The sequence below is a fragment of the Capsicum annuum genome, chromosome 4 (assembly GCF_002878395.1).
Source record: "Capsicum annuum cultivar UCD-10X-F1 chromosome 4, UCD10Xv1.1, whole genome shotgun sequence".
Classification (NCBI taxonomy): Eukaryota; Viridiplantae; Streptophyta; class Magnoliopsida; order Solanales; family Solanaceae; genus Capsicum; species Capsicum annuum.
Window position 1 is genome coordinate 67,267,086 of NC_061114.1, and position 14,957 is coordinate 67,282,042.

General features: G+C 34.1%; 1 pseudogene; it reads right to left on the minus strand.

Moving 5' to 3' along the window:
• Positions 1-1,554: 1,554 nt before the first annotated feature.
• LOC107868973 lies at positions 1,555-4,811 on the minus strand (annotated as a pseudogene).
• Positions 4,812-14,957: the final 10,146 nt, after the last annotated feature.

Genomic DNA, 14,957 nt, shown 5'->3' on the forward strand with positions numbered 1-14,957 from the left:
ACATGATTAGTTTTACTTTTTATCTGAGAAGTTGGATCAAAATAGCCATTATAATAGGATTTTTTTATCCCTATTTTAGTTAGTAACAAGTACTTTTGACTTTCAATCACGAATGTCTTCTTATTTATATGAATTTTTAACTTGTGGTGAAGTATTTAACTCAATACCTTCTTATTGATTGTTTATAAAAATTATTTAGCATGTTAAATTTTCTTATATATTGATGTGTAAAAATATATCATATTAACAGGATTCGGAGAAGGACTACACTCCCAAGAGATGTGATATGAATAATTCCACGGGATACACTTTAAAATTTGCCTTGAAGGCAAGATGCAGAACAAGTTGTGCCCCATGGGAAAAAGTTGACACTAGCTTATTTTGCAATGATTCGGCAGATGATCTACAACACTTACACTAAAGGCAAGACTTAAGCCCCAAAGAAATAAGTTATGCCCTTTGGGCAAGAGTTGACACTAACTTAGCGTGTAATAACTTGGCAGATCATCTGCAGCTCGTGCCCTAGAGGCAAAACTTAATACAACAAATGAACAAGTTATGTCCCATGGCCAAGCGTTGATACTAGATTATTATGTGATAATTTGGTAGATAATTTATAAGTCTTGTCCAAGAGGCAAGATTTTTAGACCTCAAAGGAACAAGTTATGCCTTATGGGCAAGAGTTGAACTAGCTTATTCTGCAATGATTCGACAGATGATCTACAACACTTTCCCTAGAGGCTATACTTAGACATCAAAGGTGGTTCAACTGTCATTGTTTGTACAATATGTGCCATAAAATACTTGTATAATTTGATCTCTGTAACTTAGCTTCGTAGCTTGTAATACAACACATATTTGAATGCAATCGTTCAATAGAATACAACAGATTCAAAGAAAATGAAGCATTTGATATTTGTTCTCTTCTCCCCAAGTTCAGCTTATGTGACATCAACAGTACCGAAACATCTTCCATGGAAACATTCAAATATATAGCATTAGAGGAACAAACTATACCTTTTTGTGGCACAAAACTGAACTGTTACAGCAGCCCAGTGTTGGCCGTATAAATTTTTGGGAAGATGTATTACTTGTACACCCTAGCGCGTGCGCACAACATACACACACGTGATATTTTTCAATCCAAAGAGAAAAGAATTAACACCACGATGAAAATTTTCAAAACTATAGAGATTACAGCTGTTATCGCTGCCATCAAAACTAATTTACTTAAAGGATAAATTTATTAGCATGATGCCAATGAGGAAGAGAGTTGATAAATCAGAGGATTTTATATCTGTAACAAGTACCCAAAGTATATAATGTCTGTAACAAATCTAACTTTGTTGTCATTTCAAGGACAAAACCAAGAAACTAAGACATAAGCATTGTCTATAATGACTTTATTTTATTTACAAAAATCATCAACAAGTCATTGGCAGCCCTGCACAGCCAAAAGACCCCCGACAAAACCCGCAATACCTATTTCAGAAGAAACTGTAACACTTGGTCATGTAACTTTGACGAATTCAAATAGCAATAACTATGAAGACATCATGATTGACCACGTTTTGAGACAATCACCATCATAACCATGACTGCCAAGCCCAAGAAAGATGCTCCCAATGTCGTCTCCATATCGCCTAATTTAGCACTTCCATTAGCATTAAAGAAAACCTTGTTGCCTCCAAAGAGATTGTTGAAGAAATCTGATAAGTTGTTCATCATATCAACCATAGTTTGTGTTACTGTTCGTGTAACATTCTACAAAAAGTCTGTAAAAGAGTTCCCGAATTTAGATTCTTTTGCCTTATATTTGGAAAACACACTCCTTCTGGATGACTGAGAAAAGGAATCAGCATCAGCAACGAATTCATCTATCTTGTGATCCGAGTCTGGGAATGATGCACCTGCGAAAATGGTATTATACTAAGAAGCTTGACCATTATGAAATATTCGAGTAGAATCAAGGACATAGATTTCTCACTGGTTTTTTGTGAGTCGAGGAATTCTTGAAGGGCTGGATTTGCATTACCACATCCCACACATTTGGGTCACAAGCAATTGAAGCAACAACGCTCTGGGAGGGGGAAAATGGAATCAACATTAGCAAACCTGGCATACTCATAACCCCCAAACACTACTAAGACCACACTTCTAAGATCTCATCAAGTTATTAGGAGTGTCCACTGGGATGCAATATCATTAAATCCAAGAAAATGGATAAAAATTTGCTTCAAAGAACTTTTAGATCTACAACGCCTAATCCATCTAAGCTACTTCATAATCATGCCTCAAGCTAAAATGTGAATGAAGAAAGCTAATGACACCATCCATCCGCCGAACAATAGAATTGGATATAACAGTGGACTATACACTTGACACCACAAAGATTATGTTGACATTGAAATGCTGTTGCTTCTAAAGAAATCTAACTATGTTATAGATCAGTATTGGACTCAACTCAGATATATCTCCTCTACAGATGTCAACATCTAAAAAGTGGTACCTAAAGAAAAATCAAATGAGCAAACCACGCTGCAAACTCACAAGGAAGAAGAGTTCTAAATTCTCATAGTCACTCGCAATTCCAAAAAAAATAGTCTTTGTTTGAGGAGATACCACAAGTGGATTAGGGGACAACTTATTACACAATAGTTCGACTTTTTATGTTGCAACTATAATATTTAGTTCAGTTTTTGTTAACTGGATCTTCTCACTTGTTCAAATTTAAACATATTTATATCCATTCCTCACCCCTAGTAACGATTTATACTAAAGGATTAAAAGAAAAAATTGTAATATTCAGTTTCAAATACCTGAACATACAACACTAGATAGAATATGAAAACTAAGAGAACATGTAAACATAAATGACAAAGAAGAAAACCTGAGTGGCAGGAGTTTCATTTAGAAACCTAAATGCCTGCATAGCATGTTTTGGTGCAGACTTAGTGACTACAGTCTCGCTAACAACACAAGCTTTGGAGTAGGGTGATGAGCTCGAGCTGGATACACAAGATCCACCATCTTCATTAGCAGATCGAAACAAATATACCCTGTAAATTTAAGAAGAGTTTAGAATTGACACTATGTGAGTAGTCGTTCACATTATCTATTAGAACAGATAAACATCTGTACGTAGAGTAACATTGAGAAGTATATACCGCAACCAACGCCCAATAGCCTTTTGAATCCCAAACGTAAGCCTTCTGGGGGATAAAGGTTAAATGTTGATAAAAGTATTACGAAAAGACTAAACATTCCAATATTAAGAATAGAACAACAATCAAATAGAAAAGAACATTTTCATTATCTCCTTTATCTATTGCAAGTCCAAAACTTAAGTTTCTATCTTCACTGACACTATCACATAAAAAATGCATTTGGAATCTGACAATGTCACCCAACTAATACTAATGTGAATGATATTTTATGACACAATAAGTTGAAAATACCCATTTTTTTTTGAATTATTCCAATAGCCCTTAACAACAAAAATGCCTCAACTCCTTGTGATTAATATATATGAACTCTTACGGTGCTTATTTGCTGTGAGTTTTAAGAGGTAGCTCCTTTTCAAAAGTTCAGTTCATATTGGGCTAATCCAAGTTACATTAAAATGAGGCAGCATCAAATCGAACATCGCAAGTTTGCAAGTACAACACAACCCTTATTATCCTAATTAGCAAAATTTTTCTTGGGGAGAGAATTTAGAAAGCATGTTCATTAAAATTGTAACTTTATTCGTCAATTAAATCAATCAACTGAGTGATCACTCTTCACTTTTACTTAGTAAGTTCCGTTTCACTCGATTAAATTTAATTGATCTTTGAAACTAAATTGAACATTGTAAAGTTTACTGCAACATGTCCCATTTTACTCCACTGAGCAAAAATTGATTGAGGAAACAATTGAGAGACGTGTTCATTAAAAATTATAACTTTATTAGTCGATCGAATCAATCAACTAAGTAATCACTCAAAAAACATTAAGTTTTACAAAAGACTTTAATTTCTATGATTATAAAACACAGACACACCAAAAGCAATACTTCAAAATCAACAATAACAACAATACTACTCCCTCCACTCTATTTTACTTGTCATGTTTTATTTCACAAGAATCAATTCAACCAATCTTTGAAACTAAACTGAATTATATTAATTCACTATTTCAAATATAAAATTATCATATTTGATGTATAATTTGCACTAACAAACTAAATTTCAGATGTTAGATATAATGCTACTCCGTCCGTTCACTTATCACATTTTGTTTAACGAGAAACAATCTGACTACTTTTCTAACCTAAATTGAATTTAATTAATTCACTATTGTCTACATAAAATGTAGATATTATCTACAAAAACTATACATAAAGTACTGTAAATTGCAATAGCATAGTAAATCACGTACTTTTCGAGAGCGTTTTAGAGATCAGAAGTAGCTTCAGTAGCTTCCTGAAGAGACGGAGCACCGCTAAACACAACTTTCGATAATGGTTTACCAACACTAACCATAATTTCCTCCTCTCCACCAGCCATCTCCCAGTCATCAAACTCCGCCACCACTTTTTGCATCAACGACATATCGGATAATCCTTCTCCGCCTCCGCCGTTAACTACCGTGACAACGCCAGACTTCACATCTTCCGATGATAATGATATAGTGGAAACGAACACCGGACGGACGACGTTACGTGTGGTGGTGTAAACTGGATGCTCCGCTGTAACGGAATGGAATCCGTTGTTTTTGACGGTGACTCCGGCGACTTTCGCCACTGCTCTGAATGCTCATCCACTACCCATGATTTTTTGTGATTGATTTTTTTTTTAATTTTGGAATTTGGATGGATTATGGAATTCTTAAGGAATGAAGAGACTCATTAGAGGATAAAATGGTACTTTTAGTATATTAAAAAAGTAAGGAAGGCTATTCTTCAAAAACATTCTTATTTAAGGTCAAATATCTAAAGCCACCTATATTTGGGTCTATGACATGCAATTTTCTAATTTTAATATTGAGAATTAACATATCAATATTGGTGTAAACTTGGTCATCATTCTTAATTTTTTGAAAAATTATATAGATTTTGAATTATATAGAAACACTAGAAAATCATAACTTTTTATAGTTTAAATAGTACTAGCATGGTATGGTTTTGAGGGTTAACACATATATATTGGTGTAAATTTGGAAATCATTCTTAATCTTTTAGGTATTATATAATTAATTACATTTAGAATTATATAAAAGCACTGCAAGCCAATATACGTAAAATATTTAAGATATTTGAAAAATGCATAGAAAGGTTGAATTCTTTGATTTTTCAAATTATAATAGCATCTGCAAAATGGCATAATCAGTAATAAAGGCAAAATGATCTTCTGGACTCTTATATTTATCCAAATTTATAATGTGGTGTAACGCCTTGAGACTACCCTCTGAACGTTACATGGTGCTTAGAACCACAAGTGATCTTAAGCCAACCCATGATACTGGCATAATTCAAGAGCAACTAAATAAAATACATAAAACTGAAAATAATAGCGGAAGGGATGTCATTAGTGGAACTTTTTTAATACAATACTATTTAAAATATTTACAACACTGATTATACAAAAAGAGAACTGAAACTGAATACATCAACTATGGCTGACTGTCTATCAATCTTCTACTAATACTGACTATAGAGACATGACCCCTAGCTATCCCTAATCAAGACAAATGAATAAAAATAAAATTCTAACTCTACAAACTAACTTGAGTCCTCGAATAAAGAAAACCTCATCACTTGCTGGGAAGAAGCTGCGAACTACTTGATCATGATGTTGTGGGTTACAACTGATACCTACATTATGAAATAATTTAGCCACATAGACATATATGTGGTCAGTATTTTTAGAATGTACTGAATATTTGGGGGTGCATACAATAAGTAAAAACTGATATATATATATATATATATATATATCATAAGCTTAAAAATATGCATGCTAAGGGTAAATAGACTCATCTTGATCATGAATAAAATTGAAAGTTGAAATAACATAAGCATAAATCATAAAACAACATCTAAATAAAGCTCCTGAGTCATTACACTTAGTTTCTAAAATTTATCTTTATTGTGAGAGATTTTTGTAACCAACATAAACCATGCGAGCAACATGAAATTCGATGTGTAAAACCTTCATCGAAAGGGCCCAATATACCTTGCCAGGGTATAAAGGCTGAGGGATCATCTAAACATGTCCGTTGGACAAGATGAATAATATATGACATGTTCGTCAGAATAAGCTACATACCTATTTGGACAAGCTGACTAATAATCTCCGGTGACACGTAGTTTATGAAACTAAGGTACGCTAAACCTTCACTCCTCGATGTTGGATACTACCCCTAAAATCATATTATTGCTCGTACTATATTTCTATGAAGCTCACCTTAAGGTAAACATATGAGCCGATAAGTCTGAAAAGACAAAATGCTTCTATGTCTATCTCAAAATCTTGATTTATTATGTGAACTTCATATCTTGTTTGGACTTATAAAAATCAAAACTAAAACTTTTATAATGTTACAATACTTTTGTAACTTGAACTAGTAAGCTTGAACTTCTTGTAAACTTCATACTTTATGGTCAAATTAAAATCATTTAACATCTCATGGAAACTTCATATCAAATATCAAGACTTAATGCTTAAGATTACTTTAGTGGATAAAAACTTAAGTAAACATGAAATCATATGCAAAATAATGTTCAACTTATGAGGAAGCATGAAAATCTCAGAGCATAAGAAAGTTTTATGAACCTAGTTATCAGTTTCTTAAAATCAATGTAAAAACTCAACTTTTGGACACAAGGATAAAAGGTTATCCTTGTTCAAACCCCACATCCTGAACTTGATGAATTCTTTTTGAAGGAAGCTTGTATATGGCCCTTGGAATCTTGAATTTTAGAGAAGAACCCTTATTTGGATGCTCTTGAGAGTAAGGGAGAAGAGTAATCATGTGTTTGAATTAAGGAATGAGGAAAGACACATTAGTATTAGTTATAGGACCATTTAGGAAGTAAATGACTTGTCTGCCTTAAAAAAACTGAAGGAAAACATGAGTTTTGGTGTCTCTGAAATCATGGGTATGGCACTCCCTTACTGTGAAGCACACAGGGCATGCCACACTCTTATTGTGGAGCACACAGGGTGTGCCACACTCTTATCGTGGAGCACAGAGAGCGTGTCATGCTTTTATCGTGGATCCTCACTGATTTGCTCGTGAAAATGCTCATAGCTTTTTGCACGGGTATTGAATTAAGGCAATCAGATGTGTTGAAAAGATGACTCAATTATCTTTCATTTGATGGATCTTGAGCTCCAAAATTTAATATATTTCAGAAGTTATACACGTTTAAAGTTGACCTTTGTAGGATCGGATACCAAAACTCAATCGATAACAATAGTTCTCAACTCAACTTTGCTCTAAGTATTTCCTCTGAACATTCTTCATATCAAAAGCAGTTTACACACTAGGTAAATGACCATGAAACTTATCTAAGATTAAAACAATCATTTTTGGAACTATAAACATATGACGAACGATTAGAGGTTTAGCTAGAAATTTGTGGGGTATTACATATGGACACCTTTTGTTAGCCCTTTGTCATCTCAAGCCATCAAAACACAAGTTTTTAAACCTTTTTCTCATCTTATTAATGTACATGTAATTAAAACGAGTACACGCAAAATTTAACGTTATTTTTCAATGACAGATAGAAAATTAACTTTATTTTAAAAATAAAAATCAAATAAGCTCCCCGGTACCCTCCCCTTTCTTCTTCGATACCCTCTCCCCTTCTCTCATCACCTTCATTTTCTCTTTATCTCACCACCATCGAAACATGTAATTCAAACGACTTAAATTTAATGTTATTTTTCAATGACAGATAGAAAATTAACTTTATTTTAAAAATAAAAATCAAATAAGCTCCCCGGTACCCTCCCCTTTCTTCTTCGATACCCTCTTCCCTTCTCTCCTCACCTCCATTTTCTCTTTATTTAACCACCATCGAAACATCATTATACCGTCAAAACACCACCAAAAATCACCTAACACCAAAATTTAATCGACTTTTCCTTTATTCTCTGAATTTCTAAACCCAAAACTAAACATTAAATTGCTCTACACAGTTAACGAACACCAAAAGAAAAACCATAAATAACTTGAAATTAAATCATAGTTATGCATTTTTTTTACATGTTCTTGGAAAGAGATCTAAACATAAAAAAACTCAACAAAAATAATAATATATGTACTTTGTACTCTCACTTCCATTGTTTCTCATCGCATCAACAATAATGTTTAAAGAAATCATTCACCCACTTACAAGACTCTAAATCTTCATTTCAAACTTTCTTGTTCCAAAGGTACTCAATTCTAGTATAATTTAACTTTATCACAAAAAAACTGGCAATAATACATCTTCTATTGAAGGAGGAGATCAAAAATCAAAGAAACGCTATTTTTGATGAAGCAATGAACAGCTCCAACAACAACTCAATTGCTCATCAAACTCAAAATTTTATAAAAATATGTTAGATTTTTTTGGGTCATGGATCACCCATATGTACTGACTCGACCTGTTTTCTAAGTCTGAAATAATTAAGATTTATGGGTAATCTCAGTTTAAAAAAAAGAGGGGAACGGTTGCAATGTAGCCTCCAAAACTATTGAAGATACCACTATATATAATGGTGCTTCTTTATCAGGAAACAGACATAAGAAAAGAGAGAAAACTTGTATCAGTGTTTTGGCAACACAACTTTGACTCTCCAATTAACAACAACACTAAGAAAATGACATTTAGTTTGTGATAATCACACTTTGATTCCAAGAGTTTCAAAGAAGACTTGGGACAGGTTCTTTCAGTGGAAAAATCATCTTCTCTGCTGTAATATTTTAAGGTAAATACTGATTTTGCTCCGCAATTTACTTTCAATGGCAGCAAAGACAGGTTCTATTATACTGTTTTACATGTTATATCTCGAGTTTTAGTGTGTGAAACTCTTAAAAAAATTGTGTATGAACATACCTGTGAGAAAAACTTCATAACTGGATGTATGAATTTTTGGATCAGATTAGAAGCGCCACCATCACGCTTTGGTTCAATCACTCGTGCCACCATGGCATTTTTTTTGGATCTCGTCAGACGCCCAAAATTATATTTAAGGATCTGATTTTTTTTAAGATTCTATTTTGGAACTATGTTTATGTTTTTTTTTTAAAAAGGGTTCAATTTCTCATTCTGCCATGGATGTTCCTTTAAGAATAAGATTTTTTTTTCAACATTTTAAGAAGAAGATAAGCAATGAAAATATTGAATTCCTTTGGTGGAAGAGAAGTATGTGTAATATTCCTTAATGAAGAATGTACTTTATTTAAAGAAATAATATAGTATTATTTCTTGAAAAATGGAATGAATATGTTGTACAACCTATAAAAGTAATATTTCTTTTTTTTTTTTTCAGAACAATGTGTACTCTAATGATCCATATATTTAATGATGGGCTGTAAAATTATATACTGTTTCTTTATGATAAGTAAAATATTCTTTTCTCAAGAAATGTGATATATTTATTATTTAATTTATAAGAAATGAAGTGTAGATTTCTTTAAATTAATTGTGGTTCAATTGTGAATAATTTAGACGTGATATAATTCTTGTCTAAATTAGTTCCTAAATTTTCATAAATAGATTTTGTCTTCAACAATAATTGTGACATAAGTTGTCGCATTGAATAGCATAACCATACTTATTGTTTCTTGGTTTCTATTTCAGACATGGATGAACGGGGACAAACTCAAATCACTTCAAGTGGGAGTTCAAGATGTAGAGCAAAGAAACAAAGTGGAAGAAACACGTCCTCGAAGAACATGTTTTCGAGGTTGTAAGATCATATGAAATGGTGTCCCCAGGGCGACACAGAATCTGTTACGAAATAAAAAGGCTATGCAAAGGGAAAGAGAGAAGAAACTGAAAGAATTCAAGTCTTTTAATATGACCCCAAATATTACTGTTGTTAGTTTTATATATTTGTTTGAATTGAAACGTGTAAAACTGAAAAATTATGTAGAAATCTCGGATTGGGAAGCATTAGCTATTTTAGCAAATTATATCCGTGATCCTTGGGGGTGAGATATTAATTAATATTTGCCATGAGATTTGACCTAGCGAGCCTTTTTGGGTGTATATAAGTCGTCTAGAATATTTGTGAGATGACTTTTATCTTTAGATTGACTTATAACTTGAAGTTCTTTATTAACTTCATATTATAAATATATTAAGTTGTTTCTCTCCTTCTATATGAATATCATTCATTTACTTGAGTTTACAAAGACTTAATTGAAAACTGTCATCCTAATACATATTAAGAAATTAATTTCTAATTTTGGTCAAGTATTTAGTTCATAGATGATGATTGGATTCTTAAGTCCTTTCGATTATACACTAAACATGAAACTTTTATGTAAAATAATTTGCTTGAATGTGTAACTTGCATGCATAATTAATAAAATACTTGGATGATTGTCTCTTAATAACAGACATGACATCGAAAATCATAATTGCGGACTTGAACAAATGAAAAAAGCTAAATGGTGACAATTATGACTTTTGGAGTCGTAAAATAGGGTATGTGCTGGAAGAGAAAAATTCTCTTGAAGGTATTAATCATGTATTATGTCTACCAGAAGAGGGTGACACTGCATAACATAGAAGAGACCTTGAAGCTTATAAGGTTTGGAAAAAGGCTGATTTCATTGCACGTGGAATCATTGTAAGTTCTGTGGTTGATGACCTCATACATAAGTGTGAGGAATTTCCTACTGCCAATGCCATCTGGGAACATTTGCGAGGAACATTAGGGGGTACTTCTATCACCCACCTCAGAAAATTTACTATCAAGTTTGATACTTACAAGAAACGCCATGATCAGAACATTAAACAACACCATAGGGTGATATTGAATATGATAGCTCAACTCAAAAATTCTGATCACGTTCTCTCAGATTAGCAGCAGGTTCAGACAGTGATCCAATCTCTACCCAACATTTGGGAACACTTGACCCATAATGACAACATCAAAACTTTTTTCTGATATTGCCTGTCATGTTGAACTTAAAAATGAGTGGCTTGGTGCTTCTAAAGATGCTTCTAATGCCTTTATGGTAGAATAAAGTGGTAATAAATATTCAGGATTAAAGCATAAGAAAAAGTGAAAAAAGAACGGGAAGGGTAAAGAGACCGAAGAAAAATCCTTTGAGAAAAAGAATAAGCCAAATTCCAAGAAGAAAAAAAGGCTTTTTAAGAAGAAAGACGAGCAAGATGAAGTGATAAGATTATCAAATTCTTGGGAATTTTTCTCGTGAATGTACTGAGCAGAAAAAGGTAGCATTTCTAAACGCAACTCTAAGTGCTACATATGTTTCTGTAACACCCCGTATTTCCCTAGCATAATCTAAGTCCTAGTGCATGAATATTCGTATATAAAATTTTCCAAACACTAATTATTTTTCATTGTAGAGCCTGCCATTGCGTAGAAATTCAATTAGTTTTCAAATAATATAAAATTTGCCTAAATCTAATAACCGGGTGAGAAATTATGGCGGTTTTAAGTTTCAGTCGTTAAACACTGTCATTTAGGCCAATAGCGCGTCCCGGAGCATGTCAAAATGAAAATTGTCAGTTTTTAGTGAGGTATCGCAATACCGGTGCATCGCGCCACAACATATTTTCAGATTTGTCAGTTTTCAGTACACCAACCCGATCCCACTGCATTGCGGTAAACTTTCAGGTCGCATCCAAGGGGTAACGCGATTCCACCGCGTCGCGTTAATGGTTCAATTCCCAGTGTTCCACTTTCCAGTGACACAAAGTCATGCGCCGCATCGCGCCAAGGGCCCAGATCAGGATTTTTCAGTTTATTTCCAGTTTTAAGTTCTGAGCTTTTAAATTATTCTAGGGGTATTTGAATCTTTTTCCACAACCCTAGTCAACCTTTAACACAAAATTCAACCCTAATAAAACTATTTACACCATTTTTCATTCGGTTTTTCCCCAAATTAAATTATTCTCTCTCAAGAAGCAAAAACCCTAGTTCAAGAATCAAGGTCAATCCTCAAGAATCTCTCCAAGAACCTTCACGAACTCTTCTTCTCAGGTATGTTAAGTGTTCCTCTATGGGTTCCTTTCTCCCATAGTGTCCAAGAATCCCTTTTTAAATATACAAGATCTTAGATTTATGATTTCCATGTTTGAATTAGATTTAATTCATGTTCATGATATTAGTTGGGTTTCAATCCTTGATCGAACTGCAAGTTTCATAAAATTGAATAGAATGTGTGATGAATATGTGATTATTTTGATAAACCCTTGAATTTACAAAGTGATTAATGTGTCTATGATGTTAATTGAGTTTTAATCCATGATTATTATATGATTCATGAAATTAGATTAGTATTTTATGGGGAATTATATGAATTGCATGCTAAACCCATGGAAATTATAAGTTGGGCATTGTAGTTGCCATGTTTATTTGTTATCCATGATTGTGCTCATGAAGTTGTGCTCCCTAAGTGTTTGATAGAATGTCCATGTGAATAAAGTGATGAAATCATAACATGTTAGTATATGAACAAGCTTATGCCCTACAAGTGTTTGATAAAATGTCTCTATAGATGATATATGGACATGTATACATTGTTATGCTTTTTAAGATCATGTGATGCTTTACTTTTCATGCTATCGAGTCTTGAGGGTATTTAATGCCCGACAATTTAGTTGTTTATTTAGAGGCAGTGTCAATTACAGAATAGTCTCAGTCTTATCACGATCAATATTGCTCTCAGTTAGATACAAAACTCAGTAGAACTCAGTTAGTTATAGCACTCAGTAAACCCATTGAATTCAGTCCAGTTCAGTCCAGTATAACGGTTTAGTGTCTATTCAGTTGGGAGTAGGATTTAGCACCTAGCGAGTGCAGGGATGACGAATTCCCCATCAGATAGGCAGAGTCGTTAACAACAGTCCCTATACTCCAGAACTACATAGCCAGCGCAGGATGAAGAGTCACCCATTAGATTAGGCTTGACTACCTCCCAGGGGTCACCCGTCGGATTAGGCTTGGCTCTGCCCAAGTGTCACCCGTCAGTTAGACTTGGCATCCTGATTTTCTAGTTTTAGTACCCACGGCATGGTATTAGCACCCTTCCAACTAGGGTTACAGGCTGGACCCTAATCAATTCAGAGAGGGGTATGTCAGTTAGATGATTACCTCCCATAGTTTTAGTTTCAGTCTTAAGTTTAGAACTCAGTTTAGTTTTACAGAATTAAGATTGTCTAGCACAGTCAATCGGTGTTAGAAATTCAGTTATCAGTAGCTTCAGATATTAGTTATTTAGTCATCTGGACTCAGTACTTAGCTTCAAAAAAGTTCAGATAGAGTATACATCTATGTATGTCCGCAGTGCTGCGCACTCAGTGATTTCAGAAGTATCAGTTATTCACATACTCTTATATACATTTACTCAATATCATTCAGTCAGTTACTGTTCATGCATATTAGCCCTTGCATTCAGCCTTACCTCATCTAGCATACTAGTACATTCTTAAATACTGACGCATACTTTCCTACGCTATGATGTTTCATATCATAGGTTCGGACGCTCAGGTTCATGACCATGCATAGTAGATTCAGATTCAGCTAGGAATAATAGATTTACCAGTGAGTCCTCATCATTGGAGGATATTCTATTATTTTATATTTTCAGTAGATATAGTAGTTCAGTAGATGGAGTTAGTTGAGGGATTATCCCATTACCTCCATTTTCAGACAAATTCAGTTATAGGCTTTTCAGACTAGATTTTTAGATAGTATTCAGTTTATAGATGTTATATTTTATTAGTATTTTAGATGTATTAAACCTTATGAAATTTTAGCCTATTTTTTGCATTAATTATAGTATTATTATTCAGTGCTCACAACAGATATCATTTATGGGTTAACTTGTGGTCCTTTGGGTCGTAAGCATTGTGTGATGACTCGAGTCATTACAAAATTGGTATCAGAGACTAAGGTTCAACAGAGTCTTAGGAGTCTGAAAGTCGCATCAAGTAGAGTCTTGTGCATGGGTGTGTAGTGTGCCACACTTATGGACAAGAGGCTATGAGATGTTTTAGGAAAAGTTTTCCTTCTTTTAGTATTCATATCGTGCGAGTAAGCATGAGCTCAAGTTAAACTCTCAGTCTAATTTTTCTCTTCCTTATGCTTCCAGAACATGCCTTCCAGAGAAGTTAATGAAAGAAGTAATGAAAATCAGTCAGCACCTCAGGCCATTCAGGCAGATTCCCTGGACTGGCATGTCTCTCATGCAGAATTCAACATTGCTTTCCCTACTTTATCCTATTCAGTAGTTGCTCAGAACAACCTATGGGCTGTTGTCCTATCTGGGATTGGGGTTTATACTCAGCAGAGCAAAAGAGAAAAGCGTAGGAGGGATGATAGAAAGATTAAGAGAGTCAGAACAAGTGGTTTTAGGCCAAGGTCAGAGGGTGGTAACCAATTCCAGTTCTGTCAAAAATTCTCAACCCCAAACCTTCTGTAGCTAGTGCACCAGTACCAAAATTTTGAAATAACACTCGAGGTAGTACGTCAGGCTCTAAGCCTTAGGGTATCCTGAAAAGAGGTCATACCCACCCTCTTTATCAGAAATATGGCAGAAACCATCAGGGTGTCTGCAGAGCTGGCAGTGATATTTGTTTCAGGTGTGGCAAGGCAGGCCATAGAGTTAGATATTGTCCTCGGCCAGGTCCTCAGGGTCAGTCCAACCGTCCTTCACCTCAGGAAATATCAGGAAAGTTCTCCTGATGTATCCATCGGTACGTTACAGATTTTATATTT